At 34.3% G+C, this 11,520-nt stretch overlaps 1 long non-coding RNA gene across 2 annotated transcripts; it reads left to right on the top strand.

Annotated features, from left to right (window-relative positions):
* Positions 1–950: 950 nt before the first annotated feature.
* LOC136232657 (uncharacterized) lies at positions 951–3,350 on the top strand. 2 transcript variants are annotated; one of them, XR_010690567.1, is made up of 3 exons: positions 951–1,118; positions 1,621–1,794; positions 2,236–3,350. It is a non-coding gene; the product is annotated as an uncharacterized lncRNA (long non-coding RNA). The 2 variants fall into 2 exon arrangements; XR_010690568.1 differs by having other exon boundaries at positions 952–1,118; positions 2,240–3,350.
* The last annotated feature ends 8,170 nt before the right edge of the window (positions 3,351–11,520 follow it).

Genomic DNA, 11,520 nt, shown 5'->3' with positions numbered 1-11,520 from the left:
CTTAAAACAAAATTGTTAGGCTTCCAATAGCAAGGTGTGACCTTCTAATAGCAATGTGACCAATCTTGATGAACATTTCTCCATGTATAGTGTATGTTTGAGAAATGGAACCCGAAGTTTGAGGATGGAACCCAAAGTTTGTGGTGATTTTTCTTTTCTTTTGAGGAAAGAATGAAGAAAAATCTGAGGATACCACCTCCTCTGCATCCCAGTACACTGTCTATTATGATTGATGCCTTAGTATTCAAGCTAAAGGGTACTTGAATTTGATGTTCTATATTCAACCACCTTCACAAAAATTAAGTAGTGAACATTTGGATCGCTTTAATGGAAAAGGCAACTTTTACAAATAGAAAAACTGCAATAATGGAATAGTTGTTGTTTCTGACATTTTATGGATCGCAAGTAAAATAAGAGATTAGAGCTCTCTTAATAAATAGATTTTACTTAAAAATTTACAATAGATTAAAAAAAAATCGAGCTCCTTTTAGACTTACATGGATATTATTTAGGTCTTTTATGTCTAAATGGATACTATAATTAAAAAATAAAAAAAATAACGGCAAAATTTAACCCCTAACGTTTCAGGAGAAGTGTAGATTTAATTCTAATATACGAAATTGTACAAATTTAATCCTAACATTCCCAAACAAAATTAATTTTAGCCCTACGTAATAAAAAATTTTAAAATGTTTGTTTGACTATTATTTAACCATCTTATCGATTTTTTTAAAATGATTGATTTTTTTTATGATTATTTATAATTATATTCAAGAAATTTTTGAAATGATATAAATTTTTATTTTTAATCAAACATTTTATAGGGATTTATTTCTAATTTTAACATTATTTAGTGGGAAAATCCAAAATCATTTTTGCAGTAATGTTCAATGAAAACGTGTTTTTGATCCTCCACCGTTAGATGGAGGCTTATAAAAATCCTATTTTAGGGTTAGAGCTATGCGTCGTTCCCTCATTCTCTACCTCCTCTATCCAATCTAGCCGCCGCCAGCTGCATATCCTAACCAAGCTGGCCGGAGAGGAAAATGGCAGCTCTTGTAGATTGAAGAAGAAGATAGATTGCATTTTTAAGAAAATCAGAGGCATATTGTAGATCGGTCAGTTTTTGTACAATCTTTCTTCATTCTCTGTTGATTTTTATGTGTATTGGGACAGTGGTTATTTTTTTATCTGAGAAATTGTTTGGTATTTTTGTGTTCTCTGTCAATTTTGTTTTGCTCATTCCTCTGGTACATAGGCTTCTAGTTTTGATAAAATGAGAATTGATCTTACTCACTCCTTTTTGTGTTTAATGACCAAATTGATAATTCTTAAGTTGTTTTGGTAATTTGATTTGAATTTTGACATGAAAAATATTCATTTGAATGACGATTTGATGAATCTTCTGCATTATTTTGTGTATATGATTGATTTTTTTATGAATATTTTATAAGTTTTTTATTTGATGATTATCATTTGAAACTAATTTTGTGATTAGGGCGAAATCTGAATAGTTCTAGCAAGCTGAGATGAATGACAAGGAAAAATAACTTTCATATGCATCTGATATGTTTCATATAATGAATTTATTTATTTATTATTTTACTTTTTTTTTTGTAGGAAAGACAGACTATCAAGAAAATGGAAGAAAATCCATGTCCACATATGAGTGATTCAGCCGATGTTTTAGGAACCCATTCCAAGTCGGATGAAAAAAATGATATTCTAGCAATGATCGCAGAATGTTGCCGACGGAAACTTTGTTCTCAGACAAAGGACATAATGAGACTTGAAGTAAGCTGATTTGTAGAATAACTAATTCCATATTATGTGTTAAATCTGCATTATTTAAGCATTTGTTTGGGAATTTAGAGATTAATGAAATTTAAAAAGAGAAGTGATGGAAAGGAAATAGAAGTAATGGAAATGAAATTTAAAAATTAATCTTGTTTGGGAGTTTATAAAATGTAAATAGGAGGGCAGAGATAACTTTACGTTATTTCCATTAACCCCCAATTTAGAGGTTAGAGTGTGGAGGGTAAAGGAAGTAAACATTTAACTTCTATTAATGTTAGTGTGATATTTAATCTTCAGTTACTTCCATTTACCTCCATTAACTCTCTCCCAAACAAGAACTAAGTGAAAAAAGATGAAGTTTCTATATTGGTTCTTTTTAATTTATTTTTTTGGCTTTCAATCTGTTGATTCTGTTTCAATAAACTTATTTTTGTCAAGAAAGTTGAGGGAAAATGGCATCAATTGAAGCATGGTAGGTCGGATCTGACATCCAGACTGTAGCGACATGTTGATGAGACGGACCGAAAAAAAAAGATTCATCATCATCCATACCTGCAGATGTCATTGCTTTTGTAGGTTGATCAATTTCAATCTTAGGGGAGAAATTCAGCTCATGAACTCCATTTGTCTCTACATGATCTCGGTGAAGAAGATTCATCATCTGATGATAAGACGGACAGAAAAAAAAGAGGTAGCATTTTTCCATCATCAAGACGAACTGAAACAAAGGAGGTAGCATTTTGTGCATCTATTTTTTCTTGATTGGCGATGTCATTGGAAAATGTCAAAGAGTATGACTTTTGGCAAGGTTTGCAGAGCATTATAGTAATTCCTGTTCTCCCAGTTGGTAGCATTTGTGCTGCAGAGATCTTGCAGTTGAGGGGAAGGGTAATTCTTGTCCTCCCATTTGTTTTTACTTGTGGAAATTGAGGACTGGTGTACAAAATCATATTTGTAGTCTTCTGATGTGCACATTGAGCGGTCTCGTGGTTCTTTTGGCATTAGTCATTCCTTTTTTCTTTTCGGGGGATGATTCCTGGCAACAATTGGCTCATTTGCTGCTCCTTTTTCATGCAATAAATCGTATTCCTGACGCATTTGATCAATAGATTAACTAAGATCACATGTGGGTTCTACCATCAGTTCAATTCCACACCTAAAGTTCACATAGGAGTTGAACCTTGAGCAAAACGTTGGAGAGGCAGTATTCCTTCCTGGAACTCATACCAAGTCAGATGAAAAAAGCAATGATTGCAGAATGTCACCTGCGAAAACTTCGTTCTCAGACTCAGATGAATTGAGACTGCCGGTATTGGTTCATTGTCATCTTAAGTTATTAGTGTTAATGTGTCCTGGAAAAATAAAAATGAAGTTTTTGTATTGGTTCATTGTCATCTTAAGTTGTATGAGTAAATGCCTAATTCAATCCGAATGAAAATAACATCATTGTACTGATTAATAGATGAGTTTTTGTATTGGTTCATTGTGCTCTTAAGTTGTATGAGCAAATGTCTTATTCAATCCGAATGAAAAGAAAATCGTTCTACTTAGAAGATGAGTTTTTGTATTGGCTCATTGTGTGTTCTTAAGTTGTATGAGCAAATACCTGTTTCAATCCGAATGAAAAGAAAATTGTTCTACTTAGAGATGAGTTTTTGTATTGGTTCATTGTGTGTTCTTAAGTTGCATGAGCAAATACCTGATTCAATCCGAATGAAAATAAAATTATTGTACTGATTAACTGATTAAATTATTTGGTTGTTAAGATCTCAAAATCTCCTTGGAGGAACCAAGGAACTTACAATTATTATCAATTTGGTTTCCTCTTAGGAGACAATTTATTTTTTCCTTTTTGTGTTTAATGATCAATTTGATAATTATCAAATTGTTTTGGTAATTTGATTTGGATTTTGACATGCAAAAATGGATGAATTGGGTATTGCTCATCAATTTTATAAGGTAGGCGGATGAAAACATTCAGAGTTGAACAAGCATGATAATGGTGACGATTCTATAAATTTTAGGCAACAAGTATAATTAATCTCAACTTTACCTGTTTTAAGGATTAAGTTCCTGGTTAATTATCTTTTCATATCGAACCCTTGATCATTGATTTTTTTATGGATTTGACCTTTATTTAATTTTTCCATCGAGTTTGGAAGAGGAGTATATTGATTTGGTAATTCTAATGATGAAAATCACAAAATAGGAGAGGAGAAGATCGAGTTTGGAAGAATTTAGTGGAAATTAATTTGTTGTGTTTTTTTACTTTCTATTTATCCTAGTCAATAAACTCTTATTTTTATTTGTCCACGTCAATAAGCCGAAGACGTGTGCTGCCCAAACTCGACGGAAAATTTAAATAAGAACCGAATCCATAATAAAATCAAGGGTAAATTTCAAATAAAACCCCGTAGCTTCACTAATTTTCAAATAAAGGATTGGTTTACTTCTTGTCAAAACGAGGATTGAGGTTTCCCAGTTTTAATAAAACAATGACCTTTTATATTAATGATATTAAAACCATCTTTAACGACCTGAAAATGAAAATTTTCAAGAATTAAAGTTGTTCAATATCATATTTGCTATGGAACTACATTTTCGATTTTCGAAAATTATTTTTTTTGAAACTTTCTCTCTCTAAACATTAACTTTCTATCTCTTTACCAAACATCATCTAAATAATTTGAAAATAAAAAAGTTGAAGAATTAAAGTTGCTTAGAATATTAATAGTTCTTAAAATATGTCATTTTTGAAGTCGTCACTGGTGTTTTTAATAGTATCAATCGAAAAAGTCCTAATTTTGCTAAAGTTGAAAACCTCAGTCCTTACTTTGAAAAAAAAGTCAATCACAGTCTTTTATTTGAAAATTAGTGAATCAAATATGAAGGGCTCAATATGGAAAAATAATTTAATAGGGACTTCCTTAAAACATGTAAAGTTTAGAAGTTTAGATATGCTTTTTGCCTAAATTTTGCGAATCTTGTTGACACGACTTTTTTGATACAATTATTATTTTTTATTACCCGGGTCCGAACAAATGATACGTGTCAAATTAGGGTTAGAATTCTTAGGATTTTCAGATTTTATTTTGATTGGAAACGGATCAATGGTAAAAAAAATCCACTGCTATGTTGTGGGTTTTTTAACCGAATTTCGTTACTTAAAACTTAAAAAATGGGATTTAGTGATTTTTCAAGCCTAAATTTTAAAGTAGTTTTCTTTTCTTAACCATGTATTTTAATTTTGTAATTAATGTGGAAATGTAATAAGCTCTGGGTTTTCCAAATTCACTTAATAGAAAAAACACTAAAAAAACAAACGCAATTAAAACACTGATTTTTCACATTGATTAATTATAAATAACTATCTTGTGGTTTAGCCGACTTGCAGACTGCTATCTATTGTAATTTTTTTTTTCTAAACGTAACCTATGGTTTGCAAAAAATTTGCAATTGAGTTTATTTTGTCAGAATTTGGTGGATAAAATGAAAATTTTCAAGAGTTAAATGATATTTTTAGCAACTTTAATTCTTCAATTTTTTAGGTTTGATGTCATTTAGGTGTTTTTTTATGAGAGAAAAAGATAAGGTTTAGAAAAAAAAAAAAACTCCAAAAATGATGATTTTGAAAAATAAAAAAAATATAGTTCTATAGTAAATATGATACTAAACAACTTTAATTCTTGAAAATTTTCATTTTGATGAGATCGTTATGGGTCAAATTTGGCAAAGTTTTCATTTTAATCTTTTCATTTTGCTATGCATTTAACAAAATATTTATTCTAGAACTTATATTTGTATTATGTCTAATATGGATTATATAGATTTGACTAAGATTGAATTGGGATAATTAATTGAGTCCGACCCAACAAGGATATGTAATATCCAATATTAAACTTTAATTAAATGATTTTTTAAAAATGAGCCTAGCCCATAAAATATTTTATTCCAAACTATGGTTTTAGGATCAAAAAGTGATAATTAGAAATTGCGATTTCAAATTCTATGGTTTTCTTTGATACAAAAGAGAGATAGATCGTATCTGTTAGTTATCTACGGTGAATATCGTCTGGAGCTTGGATCGTTGACGTGGTAATGTAGAATGGAAAGCTGGGATTTAATCCTCAGCGTTCTTTCAATGATACACAGACAGGATTTAATTTCAGAAAATTCATAAAGATCGATGATGTGAACAATTATGTTTCAAATTACAATTAATTAAGAGCAGGAAATTGAAACATAAATATGAAAATCTCACCATAATTTAAGCATGAGCAACAACACAATTAAAAGCGGGAAACTGAAACACCCGAATTTGCATTTTCTATGTCATTCTATTCTTTTGTTAGAATAAACGTTAAATATACAATTAGGCCTTTAAACTTTTATAGTTCTAAAGATTTAGTATTTAATTATTATTTTTATTAAGCCTTTAAATTTTAATTTTCACATATATTGACTTTTCAACAACGTTGTCATTGGCTAAATCGTTAATGAATGGCTTAATGCACATGAAAACTAAAAATCATAAATTTAATAAAAAAAATCAAAATATCACAAACTTAATATAAGGAACATTGATTAAATAAAAAAATTTATAAACAACCAACAAAAAAAATATAAAATTACTTCATTTTATTGACTTATACGTGACAGACTTAATTATTAGTATTTTAGCAGGTTCTTTTTTGTAATTATATTAGTCAAACAATAAATATCTAATTAGGAATTGTGATTTCAGATGTAATATTTGAAGACAAACTATGGTTTTCTTTCATACAAATGAGAGATAGATCGTAGGCGATGGTTATCTACATCAGATAACATCTGAGGCTTGTATCATTGATGTGGTATTGTAGAATAGAAAATTGGGACACCTAAAATACAAAAACCATAATACTAACTCTCAATCCTCATCCATTCGATCTTTCAAACTTGCAACACTAACTCTTATAATAGGTTGAAAGGTATGGGAAGAGAAAAAAGTACATCTCGAATAGATGAAGGTGTATTCTTAGAATTTAGGTTTAATAAGTTTTTGTATTTAGTTGTTACGGAATAATCAATTTTAGACAGCTGAGGAGATACTAGCAAAGTTTAGGGAGCTAATCTACTTTAATGGGCAAGTTTAGAGAGCTGGTGATACGAAGTAAGAAAGTTTAGGGAGCTAGTGAGACACTAACAAAGTTCAAGGAGTCAATCTACTTTTAAGGATAAGTTCAGGAAGCTGGTAATATATTAGGCCTAAAATTATTAATAAAAGAAATTAAGCCAAGTTTTTTCTGCTTTAAAACGTTCTTATATACTCGGATGTATATAATAAGATGAAATTACGACTGAAATTTTTTAGTTGATTATTTATTCCGTTTATATAATTTGGATCGCTTTAATGGAAAAGGTACTTTTTACAGATGTGTTGGGATTTAATTCAAGGCAACAGTCTTGCTATTTCTCAAATGAAGTCTAAATCTATGGTTGTCTCTGGTTTGCCTAAAGCTACCATTGCTCCTTCCTCGATTTGGTCTTCCTGTAAATTTGTTTATTCATCCATTTGGGACCAGACCTTTTGGAGGATTGGCCAGTCTTCAACGCTCAATTTCTGGACTGATCGGTGGATCATTCCATCGGTGGCGGACAGATTGGGTCTTGATCATCAGGATAAATGTTCACGCTTTAATTCTGTTGATGATTTTTTGGTCCATTCGGAATGGCTTGGCTTAGGCACTCTGCCTTCGGTTGTGCAAGACAGTATTCGATCTATTCACAGGGGTAGAGATGATTTTGATTTATGCGTTTGGCAGCCCTCTACGAAGGGTATTTTCTCTGCCAGAGACTACTATTCGATTATCAATCCTCGTTCCTACTCAGTGGACTGGTATAAATTTGTTTGGAATGCTCACACTCCCCCTTCTCATTCCTTCACATCCTGGAGAGTTTTGCATGGAAGGGTTCCGACTCACGACCTCCTCCAGCGTCTAGGCTTCTCTTTTGCCTCTCGTTGTGTTCTTTGTGGTAGGGATGCTGAGTCCATTAACCACTTATTCATTAGCTGTTCTTTTGCAGATTCTTTATGGAGGGCCCTTGAGATTCATTTTGACTGCGCTTTACCTCGTCATTCCCGATTCATCCACTTCTTCAACACTCTTCGTAGCATTCATTTTGGCTCACAGGTGTCGTTGATCTGGTGTGTTGCCGCTGTCTCTTGCATTTGGTTAATCTGGCATTGCAGGAATGAAGCAACCTTTAAGGAGGTTTCTCCTTCCATTCAACACTCAAAGATCACCCTATTTCGAATGATTCGAGAGTCATTTGCTTCTTCTAAAGGTTTTTGCTCTTCAAGGAGAGATGCTGATATCTTATCCCATCTTCTGGCTTCTCCAAGGCGGCCTCCGGCTCCCAACATTATTCCGGTCCATTGGCTTAAACCTCCTCCGGGTTGGGTTAAAGTCAATATGGACGGCTCTGCTTTTGGTACTCCTGGCGAGGCGGGAGCGGGGGGTATCTTTCATAACTATCGCGGCTTTCCCAAATGTTGTTTTGCTTTTTCTACCCCTCCTTCTTTTGCTTATATGGCTGAATTGAGAGCCGCTATTTTCGCAATTGAACTTGCTTGGGAGAAAAATTGGCATCATCTTTGGGTTGAGTCAGACTCCATGTACGTAGTTAATCTGCTTCGGCTTCGTTCCATGGATGTTCCTTGGAGTATTCGACAAGAGTGGTTGCACTGTCTCAGCATTTGCTCTAGGATGAACATTATTTTTATACACATCTTTAGGGAAGGGAATCGCGTTGCTGATGCTTTAGCAAAGTTTGGAGTCTCTTCCTCTGTGATCAATTGGTGGCCTTCAACTCCTGCTTTTTGTCAAAGGTTTATCAATGATGACATCTGTAATATTTTTCATTTGCGTTTTTCTTGATCTTTCCTAAACTTTTCTCCTTCCCCTTTCTTCTTATTTGTTCTCCTTCCTCTTCTCTTGTTCAAACACTCACTTTTTCTTTTATTAATATATGACGGGTTTGACAGTTCTTGGGCCATGGGTGTTCTCCCCGCTCAAGGTCTGTCTCGTCCCAATTTCTATCAAAAGAAATACAAATAGAAGAACTGCAATAATGGAATAGTTGTCGTTTCTGACATTTTATGGATCGTAAGGAAAATAAGAGATTAGAGCTCTCTTAATAAATAAATTTTACTTAAAAATTTAAAATAGATTTCAATAAAAAAATAAAATCGAGCTCCTTTTAGACTTACACTATCATATTATTTAGGTTCTTTTATGTCTAACTATATATTATAATTAAAAAATAAAAAAATAATGGCAAAATTTAATCCCTAACGTTTTAGGGGAAGTGTAGATTTAGTTCTAATGTACGAAATTGTACAAATTTAACTCTAACGTTGCTAAATAAGATCAATTTTAGCCCAATGTTATCGAAAATTTAAAAATTATTAGTTGAATAAAAAAAATCGAGCTCCTTTTAGACTTACACTATCATATTATTTAGGTTTTTTTTATATCTAACTATATATTATAATTAAAAAAATAAAAAAATTAATGGCAAAATTTAATCCCTAACGTTTTAGGGGAAGTGTAGATTTAGTTCTAATGTACGAAATTGTACAAATTTAACTCTAACGTTGCTAAATAAGATCAATTTTAGCCCAATGTTACTGAAAATTTAAAAATTATTAGTTTAATTATTATTTAACTGTCTCGTCGATTTTTTTAAATAAGTTTTCTGATAAGCTGAAACCAATTTCGTTGATTTTTTTATGATTATGATGATTCGCGAAGCCAACTGGACCGAATCCAAAACACGGGCCCAACCCGAATCCAAAACACGGGCCCAACCCACGATAACTTAAGCCCACTGTTCAAGTTGAATGGGCTCCTAATAAAGGAAAGGGCTAACCGCCCGAAATCCTAATAAGACACTAAACCACCCACTCAGAGAAACGGTTATAAAGGACCACGTATATGACCACGTGGGGGACGTGGCACAGGAGGGGTAACCGCCGAAGGCGGTTACCTGGAGGTGCTTATAAAAGAGATAAGGAAGCTAGGAGAGAGGTGGCTTCGTATTTTTTAATCCTCTATACGATTATCGATCTACTAAATTCCATATAAAACTGACTTGACGTCGGAGAGTTTTCCCGGAGATCCTGTCTCCGGTTTTGTTTTGCAGGTAATTACAACGAGGATCATCCAATCAAATTCGGCAAGTTATCAATTGGTGCGGTGAACGTGGACCTTTTTTTTACCAACATCTGGTTAAAGGTACACCAAGAACATGTCAGAACCATCACGTACAACCGGAGTTACAACCAGATCAACTAGTATGAACTCAAGAGGTCCACGGACTGTGAGTTCGCAGCCTACGAGTACACAGCCTGTAATACCCAGCTCGTCGAATCCTTCAGGACAGTTGAGTCCATTATTGGAGGTCCAAGTGCAAACTGAGATGGAGATGTCGAATAGTGAGTTCGTACAAATGGCAGGACAGGTCTTGGCTGCGAATATGAGCCAAGCGGCGGGAGATCGAATGATTAGTTTATTAACTGCAGTCGCTGATCACAATACCGCCGTAGCGGCTGCCCCTCAAGAACCCGTTGTCACCTCGACACAACCATCAACTATTCCTGCCGTATCTACGCTTCCGCAGTCGTCTCGAGAGACAAATCAGGTGGGTCAGAATAGTCGCATGACACCACATGGCAATCCAGGCGACTACTCGCACCAAGATCCTAATATGACGATCCATCCGACCTGGCAAGCATCCCAACCGATGTCAGGAATGCAAGGAATTTTTCCGCTACAACAAACGGAGCCCTTTGTTCACAGACATTCAGAGTTGGTGACATCTGGAGCGAATATGTCTGGGCGGGAGCACACTTGGAATTTTGATCCTATAACTGAACAACGGTTAGACCCACAACGAGAACAAGTGTCAACACAGTATGGTAGGTGGATATCACCCAGAATTCACCAGCAGCGGATGGAAGAAGTTCGGCGGGAACCCAATGCTGAATTGGAAGATCAATTGCGAAACATGATGGAGCGAATGGGGTACACCCCTAGGGCGAGAGCAGTAGTGCAGAGTGATTCGCCTTTTGCCCCATCGTTGCGGGAATTTATTCCAGATCACAGAATAAAAGCACCGGCGATACCTAAATATTATGGAGAGGTGATCACGGTGGCCATTGAAGGATGGGACATCAGGCGAGTCTTTGTAGACACGGGCAGTTCTTGCAATGTTATTACTCAAACTGCGTTCAACCAGTTGGGAATTCATGACGAGCGAGTAGAACATACTTTCATGGATGTAACTGGTTTTGGAGGTCAATCATCTCAAACAAATGGACAGGTTGTGCTGGAAACAAAAATGGGTGATAAGAACCTAAAGTGGAGAGGTGGTCTGGAATTCGCAATTGTTGATCTTCAGTTGGCCTATAATATAATTCTGGGGCGTCCGTTCCTATCGGAAACGGAGTCGCTCATTTCAATGAAGCATTTGACATTGCATCTGCCAACACACCAAGGGCGAGTCATTGTTGAGGGTGATCAGCTTATATCTCAACAAGCTTATACATTGTCACTTGAAACAAAGCCAGACGAAGAAGATAAAGTTGACGAGAAGTTGCCGGCTGAGGCGTTAGGAGAAACAGAGCTATTTTCCATTTCAAATGACAAGAAGGTAAGAATAGCGGCAGGACTTCCAGAA

The sequence above is a fragment of the Euphorbia lathyris genome, chromosome 6 (genome assembly GCF_963576675.1).
Source record: "Euphorbia lathyris chromosome 6, ddEupLath1.1, whole genome shotgun sequence".
In the NCBI taxonomy this organism is placed as follows: domain Eukaryota; kingdom Viridiplantae; phylum Streptophyta; class Magnoliopsida; order Malpighiales; family Euphorbiaceae; genus Euphorbia; species Euphorbia lathyris.
The sequence above is the reverse complement of the archived record's forward strand: the minus strand, read 5'-3'. Positions and strand labels throughout refer to the sequence as shown.